The 14,341-nt window shown below is 47.5% G+C and overlaps 1 protein-coding gene across 3 annotated transcripts in view; it reads right to left on the minus strand.

Annotated features, from left to right (window-relative positions):
* Positions 1-14,341, minus strand: part of LOC138158291 (cAMP-regulated phosphoprotein 21-like) — a 74,050-nt gene that overhangs the window by 4,049 nt on the left and 55,660 nt on the right. Inside the window, exons 1-2 of one of the 3 annotated variants that reach the window (XM_069084449.1) lie at positions 1,922-2,056; positions 1,381-1,549 (exon numbers count right to left, since the gene is read on the minus strand). The gene's annotated coding sequence lies outside the window, so the exon portion shown is untranslated. Of the gene's footprint in view, positions 1-1,380; positions 1,755-1,921; positions 2,057-14,341 lie in introns of those variants that run through there. The other 2 variants (XM_069084448.1, XM_069084450.1) reach the window with 2 other exon arrangements.

Genomic DNA, 14,341 nt, shown 5'->3' on the forward strand with positions numbered 1-14,341 from the left:
AAGGTTTCCTCCCAAACTGAGATTTGAGAGAGAGAGAGAGAGAGAGAGAGAGAGAGAGCCAGCTCCACTCTTCCTAAGATCACTCAATTAAAAGTACAGATCTGAAGGGTCCAAGCTTTAAGTCCCATTCTCGTGTAGAAGGTGTGCAGTGTGGTTGGGGGAAGGAGGATAAATTCTATTCCATATAAATATGAAATCTCAGTTTGGGAGGAAACCTTCCAGAGTCAACATTTCCGGGCTTCCCATTGACAGTTGTCTGATTAAAGTTCTAAGCTCCCCCAGCCCCGTGTCATCCTCCAGGCACTACGGGAATCTTGTTGACACTGAGCAGCAGTTCTGAGGAAGCCCTCATGGTCTGCACCCATCCCATCCCCATCCCTGCCAGTTGCAGATGCTGGGGCACATGGCTAGGCATGGGCTCTTCTACCTTCCCCCAAGTTCAAACTTGTTATTGTCCGTCCCCCCCCAAAAAAACAACAACAACAAAAAACGTTGGACCCACCCAACCATGAATCGAATGTCAAATGAATCTCATGAATAATTTAGCATTTTCTCCTTCCCCAACTCATCTAAAATAAAAAAAAAATGTCCCCCAAAACAAGGGAAAAGGGGCAAGGGAAACCGAGCCCACAGCTGTTCCTACACTTGTCCAAGCTGTGCCTGTTTCTTTCAAAGGGAAGTCAGGATGGTGATCATTAGACAAATCAGTATTTGCTGTATCGCCTTGACACTACTTAATTAACATTTACAAACTCAGTAACTTTATTTTCAAGTGGCAAAGGAAGCAAGAGAAAAACGTTCAAGCCGGCAATTTTGTGTCACCGTTTCGCTAACCTTACCATGTCACAGTCTAGAGTGGCTAATGATACACGGGCCACGCTGCTGGTGCTGACTGGTTTGCTTTGGCTCAGCTAGCAAAGGATTGTGGGCACTTAGCAGAAAATGGGCTTTGCCCATGTGGCTCTATGGGGGGGAAGGGAACACTGGTGCTTGGCTTGGCAAAGGAGGCGCCCTGAGAACATCTCGGTTTTCACCTGACATGCCACGTGGTCACGTGCAAAAATAGCCTGCCCCATGGGGGTCGGGATGGTGCTCCTGGTCACCTACCTCCTTCATTCAGGGCATTTCATTAAAAATGGATGGCGTTTCCTGGCATCCCACACGGGACAAGAAGAATCAGTTCTAGGGGTCCTGGGCAAGCTTGCTTAGACCTCTGGGCACTGGGAGCTGGAGTTGATTGGCAGCCTCCCGGCCTTGGCCTCGGCCTCTGCCTCAGCCCCATCCTGCCCATGAGCGCGCCACACCTAGGCACTCACAGACCAGGCTCCAGCATCTCTATGACAGTGGAGAGAAGCAGGGGCGCACGGAGGAGACGGTTACCTTCAGTGGGGACTCTCTGCCGGGTGTCTTTCACTTTGCCTCCGGGGCGCCGGGCCGGTAAAATCCACACAAGTGACCGATGACAAGTGGAGTCCCATGTCCCTGTCAGCAGGTGCGAGTCTCCGTCTCCATGCCCCCTCCTCAGATGGCCTGACAGAGCATCGCCAACCTGTAAAAAGAGGACAAGTTGTCAGTGACTAGGAGGCCGGCGGGCAGGGGAAGCTCATGACCACATCCTCAAAGAGGAGAAGGCAGAAGCGGCTGGCTCTCCTCCACCGCTCCTGCCCAGCTCAGGCCAATCACTGGCTCAGCCCGCTGGAGCTCCCTCCACCTGTTTCCAAACCGCTTGCCTCTTCTCTAATGAAGCGGCTTCAGCCGCTGCTCAAGTCCCAACAGCTCCTACGCAGCGAGCTAAAATTAACGCCCGCATTATGCGCCGCTCATTACTCACTGAGGCGGCTTAACCTTTTTTAGTGAAATCCCCCACTTTGCATTAAAAAATATAAACGGGGATGTTGGTTTCAATGGGAGTCAGTATCACCTCTGAGCAGAAAGGCAGTCTTCCGCTGGAACCCGCCCGTCAGGCCCAATTAAAGACGGAGAGTCTTGGGCTGCGAAAGCTTTTTTTAAAGGCAGCTTCTCTGGTGAGCTCACTCACTCTCGCTCTCTCAGAAAGTTGCTTTGATCACGTCTAAGGAGGCACAGCCACTCAAAGGTGGGGGGGGGAGGGGGAGAAGGAATGAACAATGGTTAGCACCGCAAACTTTGGGGGGGGGTGGGGGGGGAGGAGAAGGGGGGCTGGGCTTCCCGGAGGCAAAGATGCAGATTGCCGAGTCTCCCTTCAGCTGTCCGTTCCCCCTAGGCTACCCAGGCTGCTGCTGCCAATCGGGCCCTCTGCTTGCCAGCAAGGCAGCCAGGGCAGAAGCCTCGGGTGACAGATTTGCAAACCCCAACCATGGCGCAAACAGCCAGGGCTGGAGCGTGTGCCTTCTTTTCACCACTCCTACGGCGGCAGCAGCGGCAGAGACAGCTTGAGCGCAAACACAGGGGACGTTTGCCAAGAGCCCGCGGCGCCACGAGTTTACCCTGTGCCGTGAGTTGATACTAGGCTGCCGTGGGGACTCCGCTGTGTTTGTGACCCGGGATTGCCCCGGCGCCCCACACTACAAAGTCTCCCCGCAGCCACAGACCCCCAGAGTGCCGGAGACCAGCCTTCTCACAACGAGCCCACAATAAGGCGACCCCACTCTATTGCAAAGGCTTGCCTTTTCCCCAACAAACCAAAGTGGAAAACAGTATTGTGGACACAAAACTGCGCATTCTTGTCTGCTACCAATTTCTAGGGAATATCATACTGAGCCGTTGGAAAATGTTCGCTTCTGCTTTGGGGGAATTCTCAAGCTTCTGAAACTTTCTCTGACGATGTCAAATGCAGCCAGGGATTTCCTTCTGTATCACTTTCCCTAAGAGGGATTGGAAGCGGCCAGAGCCTCAGTCTCCGTTCCCAAGCTTGGAAGCAAGGCCTTAACTTCCAGTAGCACTGACGGTCACCTGCAGGGACCTTCCCAGAATCAGATGGTTGCCTCCCATCTCGTGCCTTTTTTTGCCGGCCCCTCCCCCAGGTACGCTGGAGAGCTCCAGGCCACGAATAAGTGGGGTGGGGTTTGGGAGGCCAAGTGTGACAGGTCTCAAAGTGTTTGTTATGAGTGTGAGTGAGTGTGAGTTTGTATGTGTGTGTGTATTCGTGTGCTCGAGCGCGCGCGCGTGTGTGTGCCGCCAGTATAAGTCACAGAAGGGATGGAACATGTGCTGGAGGCTGGCTGCAAAGATAGAGCCTGACCGAATTAGCACCTGCCTCTAAATCGGGACCCACGGAACGAGCTTGCTCGAAGCCTGAATCACAGAAGTACCAGCTACCAACGTGCTCGCAACAGGAGCAGATGGACATGAGCTCAGAGCCACATATGGACCACAAATATTTTTGTCACTGATTATAATTGTTCTCTTTGCTAAGAAGGCAGTTCCAACCTGACAACGCCCCTCCCCCAGCCACTGGCCAGGCCCTGCCTCAGGCCAGGGACTCTGCTGCTCAAGCTCCTCCTAGGAAGCACTTGGCACACATTTCCTCAGGAACTTGGTTCTAGCCCACTCTGAACAACATTCAGGTAGCTAGCTGGGGGAGGGGGGAGGGAGCAGAGATTCTCACCGGTGCCTGCCCGGGGGAACACACACACACACACACACACACACTGAGTAATCCAGAGGGTGAAGTAACCTTTTCCCAGGAGTTCATGTCCTTTCACAAAGGCAGAGCCCCTGGAAGTGGGTCCACAATGCTGATAGCCCCAGGCTCGAGCCCAGTTGTTATCTGGAGAATCTGATCCATAAGCTTGCCATCTGTGCCCTGATGTTTGGTGTGGTGCTGCAACACAGTTGACTCTGGTTTCCAAGGGAAGGTAACTGGATTGGAAATCAGAATTTGTGGGGGCTGATAAAGGGGACATCATTGAACTCTCTCCCATACACACACACACACACACACACACACACACCTTCTTCCACCCCAGACCAACTGAGTTACCATCATCTCATGTCCTTATATAATGATGACCTGTGGGTCCAAAGACAGAAGAATTAAAGGAGAAATCTGTGGAGATCACTTAATTAGCCACCTTCCTCACTGCTGTCAGGGAAACTAACAAGTCACCTTGATGACCACCAAGGCCAAGTTCATTGATTGCTCCACTCTAGGCCATACTGGGTAAGAGAATATGAGAGTAGACTACAGGAGGCCTGTGTTCTCCCCTGACTGGGGAGGTGCCATCAAGCAGGGTTCACACATGCTGATGCAGGCACCCCTTCCTTTTTGGCCCTCCATGGTCACAGTGCACACTTCGATAACTGACAGAGCCAGGAACATACAGGCCACAAACGCCACCAACACAAGATCCCACAGCCACCATGACCCTGGGCCTGGTAGAAACTACTGGTCAAATGGCAGGCATCAGTGAGGAGCCAAGGGAGGAGAAAAAGGTTGTTTTGTTCCTTCTTTTTCCCCCCAGCAAGTCAGATCTCCAAAGAGCCATTTTGAACCCTAAGTGACATGAGTAGGCAGAAATAAAACTCAAAGAGAAACTGACACTTCTTGAGGGAGTCTTTGTCTTCCTTGGCACGAGGCCTGCTGGGGGCTGGCAGCCTGGGAGCTGGAGAGCTGCAAGGTGGGACAGGATGCTAACATCCTGGGGAACCAGGTCTCGGGGTCTGGAGACATCGGGGTTGTGGGCCTAGAGGGTTAGGGAGTTGGAGAAATCAGATACAGATGGATAGAGATGCTGGGGGTGGTGGAGAATGGAATCCTGCGGGGTCTGGGGAGATAGGAACAAGGGATATGTGGAGTTGAAGACATGAGATGATGGTGACTCAGAGTTGTGTCCTGGGGGCAGGGGAGATGGAGGTCTGAGGATCTGAAGTTTAAGGTAATGTTAACCTGGGGAGTTAGGGGGAAGGATGCTGAGATCCTGGAGAACTAGAGGTTAGCAGTCTGGAAAGATAAGCACTGAGTCTGGAGGCCTGAGAAACTGGGATCTGAGGGTCCTTGGAATTAGGGGACTGGGCTAATGGGGACTTTGGAACTGGGTAGATATAGAGTTGGGGATCTGAGGTCTAGAGGTTGAGACTCTATCTAAGAAGATAGGGGTTGAGGATTTGGAGAGGGCTGGGGGACTGTGAGGTAGGGAGCTATAGGTCTGGGATCCTGGGGAGTCAGGGGCTAGGGCTCTACTCCAGGGACAACCCAAAGGTTTAGACAAAAACTCACTTTGTCCCCTATAAGGGGGAGTACAAACAGAGGCCAGGCTCAGGGGCATCTTAGCCCCCTCACCCCCTGGCCAGAGTTGAGAATGAGGGATAGGAAGTCTCATAATGTGCACACCTCCCATTCAGGATGCTAAAATGAGATCACTCCTTCTTCTTGCTCTTGCTCTTGCTTTCTCCTCCCCCTCCTCCTCCCTCCTCCTCCTCTGCTTCCTCCCCCTCCTCCTCCTCTTCTTTCTCTTCCCTCCTGCTCCTCGTCCTCCTCTCTGGGTCCATGATCCATAGCCCAGCAATCCACAATCCAAGTCTGATTCATATAAACCAGAATGTGGTTTGACAGAGATGTGGAGGGACTAAAACTCTTAAGGATCATCCTTGGGACACAGTTTGCCCTGAAAGGTCCCAGAGAAGTTGGCATTATGTTTATAATGATGACCTGTGGGTCCAAAGACAGAAGTTCTGTAGACTCCTCAACCCACCCATCTGAAACCTGGAACCCTACTGGGATGAGTCTCAAGGAAGAATTTCCACCCAGACAGTGTAAAAAAATGCAAACATTCTGCTGCCTCGCTGTCAAGCCTTCCTGGCATCAGCACCTGGTGTCCTGAGGTTTGACCCTGTGCTTGACTCAGGTAGTCAACAAACATTTATTAAGCACCTACTATGTGTCATGTGCTAAGTTCTGGGGTTACAAAGAAAGGGAAAAGCCAGTCCCTGCTCTTATAGAGCTCACAGTTTGATGCAGATACAAGGTCCAAACAAGTATGTAAAAGCAAGCTGGAGACGGTCCAGCTTGGAAATCACCAGAGGGGAGCTCTAGCATTATGGGGGATGGGGGAGGGTTTCATAGAGAAAGTGGAATTTGAGCTGGGCCTTGAAAGAAGCCAAGGAATCAAGGAGATGGAGATAATTCTTGGCATGGGGAAAATGCCCAGCATCAGGAGATGGCCAGAAGGCTAGTATCACTGCATTGAAGAGTACATAGGGATGGGATGAGGAGGAAGGGGCAAGGAGAATGGTCAGCCAGGGTAGAGAAAGGGCAGAAAATGAAGCAGGTAACACCAGGGGCCAGATAGTCCAACCTACTCTCTCAAGGAGTCCCTTCTCCAATGCATCTAACAAGTTTATGCCCAGCCTGGGCTTGGAGACTACCAGGAAGGGAGGCCCCAGTGCTTCTCCAGGTAGCCTGCCCATTCTACTCTGGGACTGTTCCAGTGCTTGGGAAGCATCTGTATTTGATGTTTCCTTCTCACAGGAACTGAAATCTGCCTCTTTGAAGCTTTCTACCACTACTCCTGCTTCTGCCCTTTGGGGCCAAATAGAAGAGCTAAGCTCTCTTCTCCATGACAGCTCTGAGACACTTGTTCTCACTGAATCACCTCTTTCTTTTTCAGGCTAACTAGACTCCACTCTTCAGTCAGTATGGTGCATTGCCCTCTTGAGACAATCAGCATGGTGTGCCCTAAACTGAGGTGGCTATGACTGAACTCTGTACTTTGGGAGGGAATGGGAGGGAACTGCAGAAGGAAGAAACACTAACCATTGGCCCCATTGTCAACCTTATGCAAGTCTTCAGATAACTTAGTATTTCAGAAGATTTCCTGTGTCCCATCCCATCCCATTTGTTTTACAAGCAGATATTAAACACCCTCTGGGGTCCAGATACTGAGGGCACAAACCCCCATGCCAGCATCTCCAAGGTCTTCCATTCCTGACCCAGAAAACCTTTGAGGACACTAAATGTCCTGGTAACTGATCAGCCAGCCCTCCCCCAAAACAGCATCTGTGAAACAGTTTTTCTAATCTGAGAGATTAGATATTAACCCGATTGGATGACACCATACTAGATTGAGCACATGTTTTAGCACATGCTTCAAGACTTTTGAAGACCCTTCCAGGTCGCCCAAAAGCTTTTTGTTGTCTGCCAGTTTGATGCAATTCAATCTATGGCTCTATCCACTGTTTGGGGAGAGAGGATGAGGAATGACACTGTGATTTCCTCAAGGCAACACCTTTTATTCTGCAACTTATACTGTCAGAGAGCTACCTAGACATTTAGAAGTTAGGGGACTTGCCTAAGATCACACAGTCAGTATGTGTCAGGGTTGGGACTTGAAACCAGGTCTTGAAGCTCTGAGATCAGCACTTTATTCACTATGCCATATTGCCTCTTCAAAAGCCCATTGTTAGGTGGCACAATGGCTAGAGTTCTGGGGCTAGAGTCAGGAAGACCAGGGTTCAAATCCAACCTTAGACACTCATTAGCTGTGTGACCCTTATAGATGAGGATAATCCTAGTACCTCTCTCCCAGGGTGGTTGTGGGCTCAATTCAGATAATTCTTGTAAAGCCCTTAGCACAGAGCCTGGATCATAGTAGGCATTACATAAATTCTAGTTGTCATAACAGCAAAAATAAAATTATCATCTCAATTGATTCTCACAAGCGACCCGATAAGTGCTATTTTTATCAAAATAATAATGAACATACAACAAGCATTATTAATCATATATCATGATTATTATTAAATGCATAAGGTGAAGCCCAAAGCCCTGTGGCTGGAGACTTACTTTCAAGTTAACACTGGAACAGTGAAAAGGCTCGCTTTTTCAGTCCAAGTATTCATCGGTTCTAAATCCATGGGTCATCCATACTCTAGCCTGGCCCATCTCTCTCCATCCTATTTGACAAGGAGAGCATTTGAGGCTCATGTGCATAGAGTTTCCCAAATGTCATTGGAAGGAATGGGAAGAAAAGAAAGGATGGAGCCACTTTACATCTCAGAGGAGCAGAGCAAAGTGCTCTGCGGGAAATTCCAAAATGGTTTTCTTCTTTGGTAAGCCCATTGATATGGGAGAGCCTTGGAGACCCCATGTCACCTTCCTGCCTCTCTTCCTCTCCTCAGAGTTCAGGCTGCCATCCTTCACTGCCCCATGGCATCACTGTCATTAATCAAAATGGTGATATTGAAGATAGGCTTCCACCAGGCAGTGAATATAACCATTTAGTTTCACTTTGTCCTGTACCCAATGGAGAACCATGTGAGACACTGGTACCAAAATCATGGGTAACCACAGTCTAGAAGGGGTCATGGAGACGATCCAACCATCTACCAACAGCCAGGTGGCACAGTGCACAGAATGCTGAGCTCAGAGTCAGGATGACCCCAGCTCAAGATATTTACTAGTTGTGTGATTCTGGTCTAATCACTTAACCTCTGTCTGCCTCAGTTTCCTTAACTATAAAATGGGGATAAAAAAGCACCTGCCTTGCAGGATTATTGTGAGGAACAAATGCGATCATGTTTGTAAAGTCTTAGCACGGTACGTGGCACACAGTAGGTCTTAATAAATGCTTCTCTTTGGCCCTACTCTTTCCCATCCCCTTCTCACCAGAGAGGAGGAAATAGTATGAAAGAGGAGAAGAGACTGCCCTAAGGTTACCCCGAGTGTCATTCTAACCACAAGTGGACATGGTAGATGGAAGTTGACCAGAATAGCAGTGCAGAGTAAAGCTCTGGTCATTCACCAGGTGAATACACATTAAGCAGAGACCATCGACAGAGATCACACCTAACAGATAATCTATGTACTTGCAGAACAATAAAGGACAGTAAGCCACGATTTCTCTGAGCAGAGAAGCATCTCCTCCACATGGGATCTCAGTCCTTTGAGGACTTAGTGGTCCCAGAACACTGATTGAGGCACATGGAGATTTTAAATAACACGGTCAAAGAACTAATGTGTGCTGTCTCAGAGGGGACTTTGGGACTCTGAGCTCAGTTCTTGTCCATTGTGCCATGATGGCCTCCATGTATGTCTCTATCATGAATTCTGTGGTTCAAACATCTGTTTCAAGAAGTGAGCTCCACCCCAAAATGCCGTCTTGCAGTCAGTTAGCCACTCTGGCTGTCAATCTCAAATGGTTGCCTCAAGACTATTGACTGGTCAGTGTTCAGATGGTGACATCCCACACTGGCAGTATCCAGGTAGGTGTTCCCTTTCTGCTCTGTCACTCTCCAGGGCCCATGCATTCTTAGATGACTGGGATGCCAAAGGACCCTTCAAGTATCATGCCAAAACAACCATTTTCTTGTTGTCTCAAAGCACAATACTGACATTAGCTTTAACTGATGCAGTATACTACATGTATTATCTCTGTATGTGCAATAACCTCTTTTCCATAAAAAATCATTGTTTCCCCTGGTTTCCATTATACTTCTAGGAGGCACTCACTCCCATTTTACTGATGAAGAGACTGAGTTTCTGAGAAGCTAGGAGACATGGTCACAATCAGAGTCAGGAACAGGGCACTTCAAGTTAAGATGCAGCATGGACTGCCATCCAAGGCAACACGGCACCACTTACTTCCTCAAAGAGAATGGTGGGAGTCACATGGCAGCTGCCTCAGCAAATGAGCTCAGCCATCAATGGGGTCCATCATGGTGGACACTGAATTCTGTCTTAATGGTACCAGCTGAACTAATTTGGAGGGATCTCACTCCCAACTGCTGTTGCTTATACACATACCAGCATTTTTGTCTTTGTGAGCAGCAAAAGAGAATTCACAAGACTGGGGCATCTCCATAGAATCATCCAGTCACCTGATTAAAAGGTCAGCTGCACTAAGCCCCAGAATCAAGCAAATTGGGCTAATCTTTCCCTGAATAGGGGAAAGCCAGGCTAGATAGAGGTAGGCAGGTAGGTGGGTTTTCTGAGGGCAATGACCTCCAAATCCCTACTCAGGGGCTCCAAGTTGCTCATTGCCTGCTAGCATGCTGGGTTATTTTTCAGTCTAGAAGTGTGATTTCACCATAGCAAAGAAATCTAGGTATGGAAACTCCCTCCCCCAAGGTGGATCAGGATTCATCTTGAGCTTCTAGTCACAGAGGGTTACCTAGGCCATTAGTGTTTGGTGACTTGCCCACACTCTCACAGGCAGTGTGTGGGTGTGTGTATCAGCAGCAGGATATGAACCTGGCCAGATCTTCCCTACTCCACAGCATCATCTTTGGGTGAGTGTTGGCTCCACTTTCCCTCTCTTGGATCTGTAGATAACAGATCCAAGGTCAGGAGGCAAGTGCTTGGAGGCTAGCTCTTGGCCTGTCTGCCCAGCAATCTCTGAAAACTAAATCTCAAGTGCCCTACTCCAAATATTCTGAGGTTTTCATGTTGCCACATGTTTGGAACAGAGGGTATAGAAGACCTGAGTTCAAGTTTCTCACTCATGAGATTTGGGGCAAGATCCTTGACCCGCCTGGGCCTCTGTTTCCTCATCTGTTCAGTAGGGCCATTGGACTAGATGGTGACTGAGGCTGCTCCTAGGTGGAGATCTAGGCAAATAGGAACCTGTAATTATTTCCTGGTTACCTCAAAGCACCACCCAGTTCCTCAGTACATTATATTGCCCTGGGATAGTATTAGAAGGAGGGAGGAAATTAGGGCAAAAAAAGACTGAGTCATTTCCTGAGTTTCCAGGTGTCCCCAGACTGGATTCCTCCAGTCATAATCCCCGTGGTCCCATGTCCAGCTCTCTGGTCACTCTCACAAACTATAGGAAGAATTCTGGGAAAGCCAACAGAGCAGCTCCTCCCATCATTGGAGATCTTCAGGTCAAGTCTGGGTGACTGCTAGTCAGGCATTGCAGTGGGGAGTCTTTTGGGTAAGGGTTGGGTTAGGAAGCTTCTGAAGTGTCTTCCACCTGAGAGATGTGGGATCCTGGCAACACTGAAGGAGATACCTGGGGCCCAAACTCATCAGGGACATCATGCCCAAGACTAGCCTGGATCATGAATCCCCTGCTCAGTCTGTTCATCAAGGGATCTGCCCTCCCCTGGAGGCTCACACGCCTTCCTTGGCATGGCTTGCTTGTGCTTCTAGAGGCTTCAGAAGGAAGTTTTCCTTCTTTTTTCCTTCTGAGGAGCAGGACACAGCCTTGCTTTCCTAACTTTAGGTAAATTAAACCCCCAAAGGGAGGGCTGTCACACCTGCATACACTGGTTCTAGAGTCAGCACTTTAAGTTCACTCTCATGTTCAGCCTTGGTCTTGGTAAAACAGCTCCCATTGGAAATCTGGGGCTGACAATAAGAAGAGGCACTCATTTGGATGCAATAAGAACATGGCCAGAGGAAGCAATCCCGAGGGTTTGCACTTCCCATGATCATTTTTCCTCCTACGTTAAATGGAGGGCTTTGCACAGAAACCCAGGGACCATTTCTTCCTGCAATCACACTTGCAAGCGTTTCTAGCCTGGCTGCCCAGAAAAGGCACTTAGGAATGTGTGCATTTCTGTAAGTCATCACTAGTGGTGATGTTTCCCATCCCAAATGTAATTTTGAGGGTTACACTCAATTTATCTCTGCTAATCTGCTGAAATCCCATATGCTGCTCCTTTGGAACTGACATGAAATTACTTGATAAGGATTTGCCAGCTCTCCTCCTACCACATGGAAAACCCAATAGCCCCATCTACATAAAGGCCAAACAGCAAAAGTCTAGGGACAATGTATTCCTGTCCAGCTCCCAGGTAAAGACAGTTAAAGACCATGGTCAAACAAAATAATTTTGCCATGCTGAACAGCTCATTATAAACCAAGCTGGCACAACGGCCAGCAGCAGGCTAACTTTTCCAGAATAAAGCTTCCTTTGAAACTTCCCGGTCTTTTGTTTGGGAGGTACAAAGGAGTTCCAGCCCCTTACACTCCAAGTCTGACAAAGGGCACAAGGACCATAAATTTTTTCTTATCCCAAGGAGGATGTTGAGGCCCAAGACCACAAAAGGGCCTGGACAAGATCAGATAGCTCCACATTGGCATTAAAAAGCTGCCTCCCAAAGCAAAGAGCTCTCTTGGCCATGCTACTCCAGCAGCCCCAGCTCCCTCACCCACTCAGAGCTCTCCTGTCTCAGACACCCACTATATACTAGTCTTATGTCTCAGACATCTGATATATACTGCTCGTGTTCTGATTTGAGACCCAAGGCTTAGCATCTGCTGTTACCAACAATGTGCTAGGCTTAGGAATTTACAAAAGCAAATGTGAGACAGTCTCTGATTTCAGGGAACTTACATTTTATAGGACAAAGAGTTTCTTGGGGATAGGAAATATGGCTTGTTCACCTCTGTTTGCCTCTCATCCCCCTCCTATGAACACACAATGAGTCATGCATAGTAGGTCCCCAGGAAATGTTGAGTTGGTCGATCTTGTCCTGTAGAGAATCATTCTTTTTTTCTAGAGGTGGGGGTGGAGTATGGAGAGAGGAGACAACTAGATTATTCATTGCACCAATATTCTCACTGGAGGCAAATGGAAAAGTCACAGATGACAGAAATATTTTGTTCTGGATTCTATTCTCTAATGCTGTGTAAAAAAAAGGGAAAAACTAAGTACCCACTTTATCTGGATGCCAGGAAAACAATCCTATAATTTCCTTTCAATTCTTAGTTATAGAGATGATCTTGAATAGAACATGGATTTATCACATAAACACATATTTCCATCCCTGGGCAACTGTTGTGATTTTATTTATCTTAAAGTCATAAACAAAGAGAAACAGCACATTAAGAAAGGAAACAACTATTTCAAATGAAGTTGCCTGTTCCGACATGAATGGAGCTATGGCTGAACCTTGTTCCTAAGAAACATTCTAGGCAATCCTAGACACTTTGATCTTTCAACCTTAAAGAAGGCAGTATAATGAAAGATAGCCCCCTCCCCCTCAGAGCCATTCGGCATAAGGGTTGCAATAAGAGTCTGCTCCTTTAGATGCAGTACAGGTTAACACCTAACACCTTGTTAGACAAGAGGGAAAGGAGGCAAGATACAGGTAAGAGAGAGTATGGGTGCAATGAAGCTGCTCATTCCGACCTTTCACAGTCTTTCACATCTTTTGGATAATCATCATGGCTTAGATATGTGTATGTGTATAAATGTGTATTATACAGCTGTGTATTAACCTTTGCACAATAGTTGAATGTATATATGTATGTTAAAGACAAAATGAAGTGCCCATTCATGCAGCAAGTCAATATGTCATGGATGGACAAGGTACCCTTGAGTTCTCTCCTAATATATGCAAGGATATTGAATAAATTGGAAAGCAGGTATGCAAGTCAATAACTACTAATAAGATCTGGGATTATTTTTTTCTGAGGGTTTGTTAATCACCCCTCTTTCAGAGATACTGGGATTTTGGAATTGGTGTCTAGGGTCTGTGGCATGGTGGATGGGGACATATTGTGTTTCTAATATCTGTGAACTACCATCTACAACCTCACCAAGGCCATGATCCCTGCTGGGGGGGGCACTCACCTAACTACTTAAACCTGGCTTCCTTTGAACATCAAAGAAAATTATCTTGTTTTTTTCTTGCAAGCAAAAGAAGAGATCCCTTAATGAGGCTCAAAAGTAAATACAAGGTTAAGACATCCCATTCCCTATATCTACAGAAGTCCTAATAAATCCACTGGAGATGGAAAGATAAGTAGATAGATAGATTATAGATATAAATACATATACACATACATTGTTGTTTACCTGTGTTTATGTAGGCATATATTCAGATCTAGTCTACATACATCTATGTCCCATTTCTATCTATATGTCTATATAGTCATGTTTATATCCATGTATCTATTTATCTAAGATGCCATTTCCATGTTCCCAGTGGAAAGAAGTAGAATTGTTCCACTTGTGAAGATGCACACATTCGCACGTTACTAGTCCTAACTAGAACTCTTCTCTATGTAACTCCAATGTGATGACACTGAGGTAGTTGCCTTCCGATTCTTCCCAAACTCAATGATACTCAGTGTACCTTGGAGGCTGTGTTGTTTCCCACATTATCTGTCTCCCATCATTTGTAATAAAAAAATAGAGCATGAGAAAACTGTAAAATAGTAAATATCCATTCAATGACTCACACACTCATCTTTCACTCACTCACTCACTTAAGCCCTTACCCAAGGAAACCAAACTCCATAAGAATTTGAAATATGCTTGTGAGGGATATGGGATCATCCCTGTCCTACGTGATAACTATTGCAATCCAAATTTCTGGCAAATCAGATGATCTCATCAACAGAATATGCTGGAGACCAGTGTCTTAAGCTTTGTTACCCATTTGTGGAGAAATAATTCAACCCATAGAT

Source organism: Petaurus breviceps, unplaced genomic scaffold (assembly GCF_028583685.1).
Source record: "Petaurus breviceps papuanus isolate PSGF00001 unplaced genomic scaffold, PetGlider_PUasm1.0 174, whole genome shotgun sequence".
Lineage (NCBI taxonomy): Eukaryota > Metazoa > Chordata > Mammalia > Diprotodontia > Petauridae > Petaurus > Petaurus breviceps.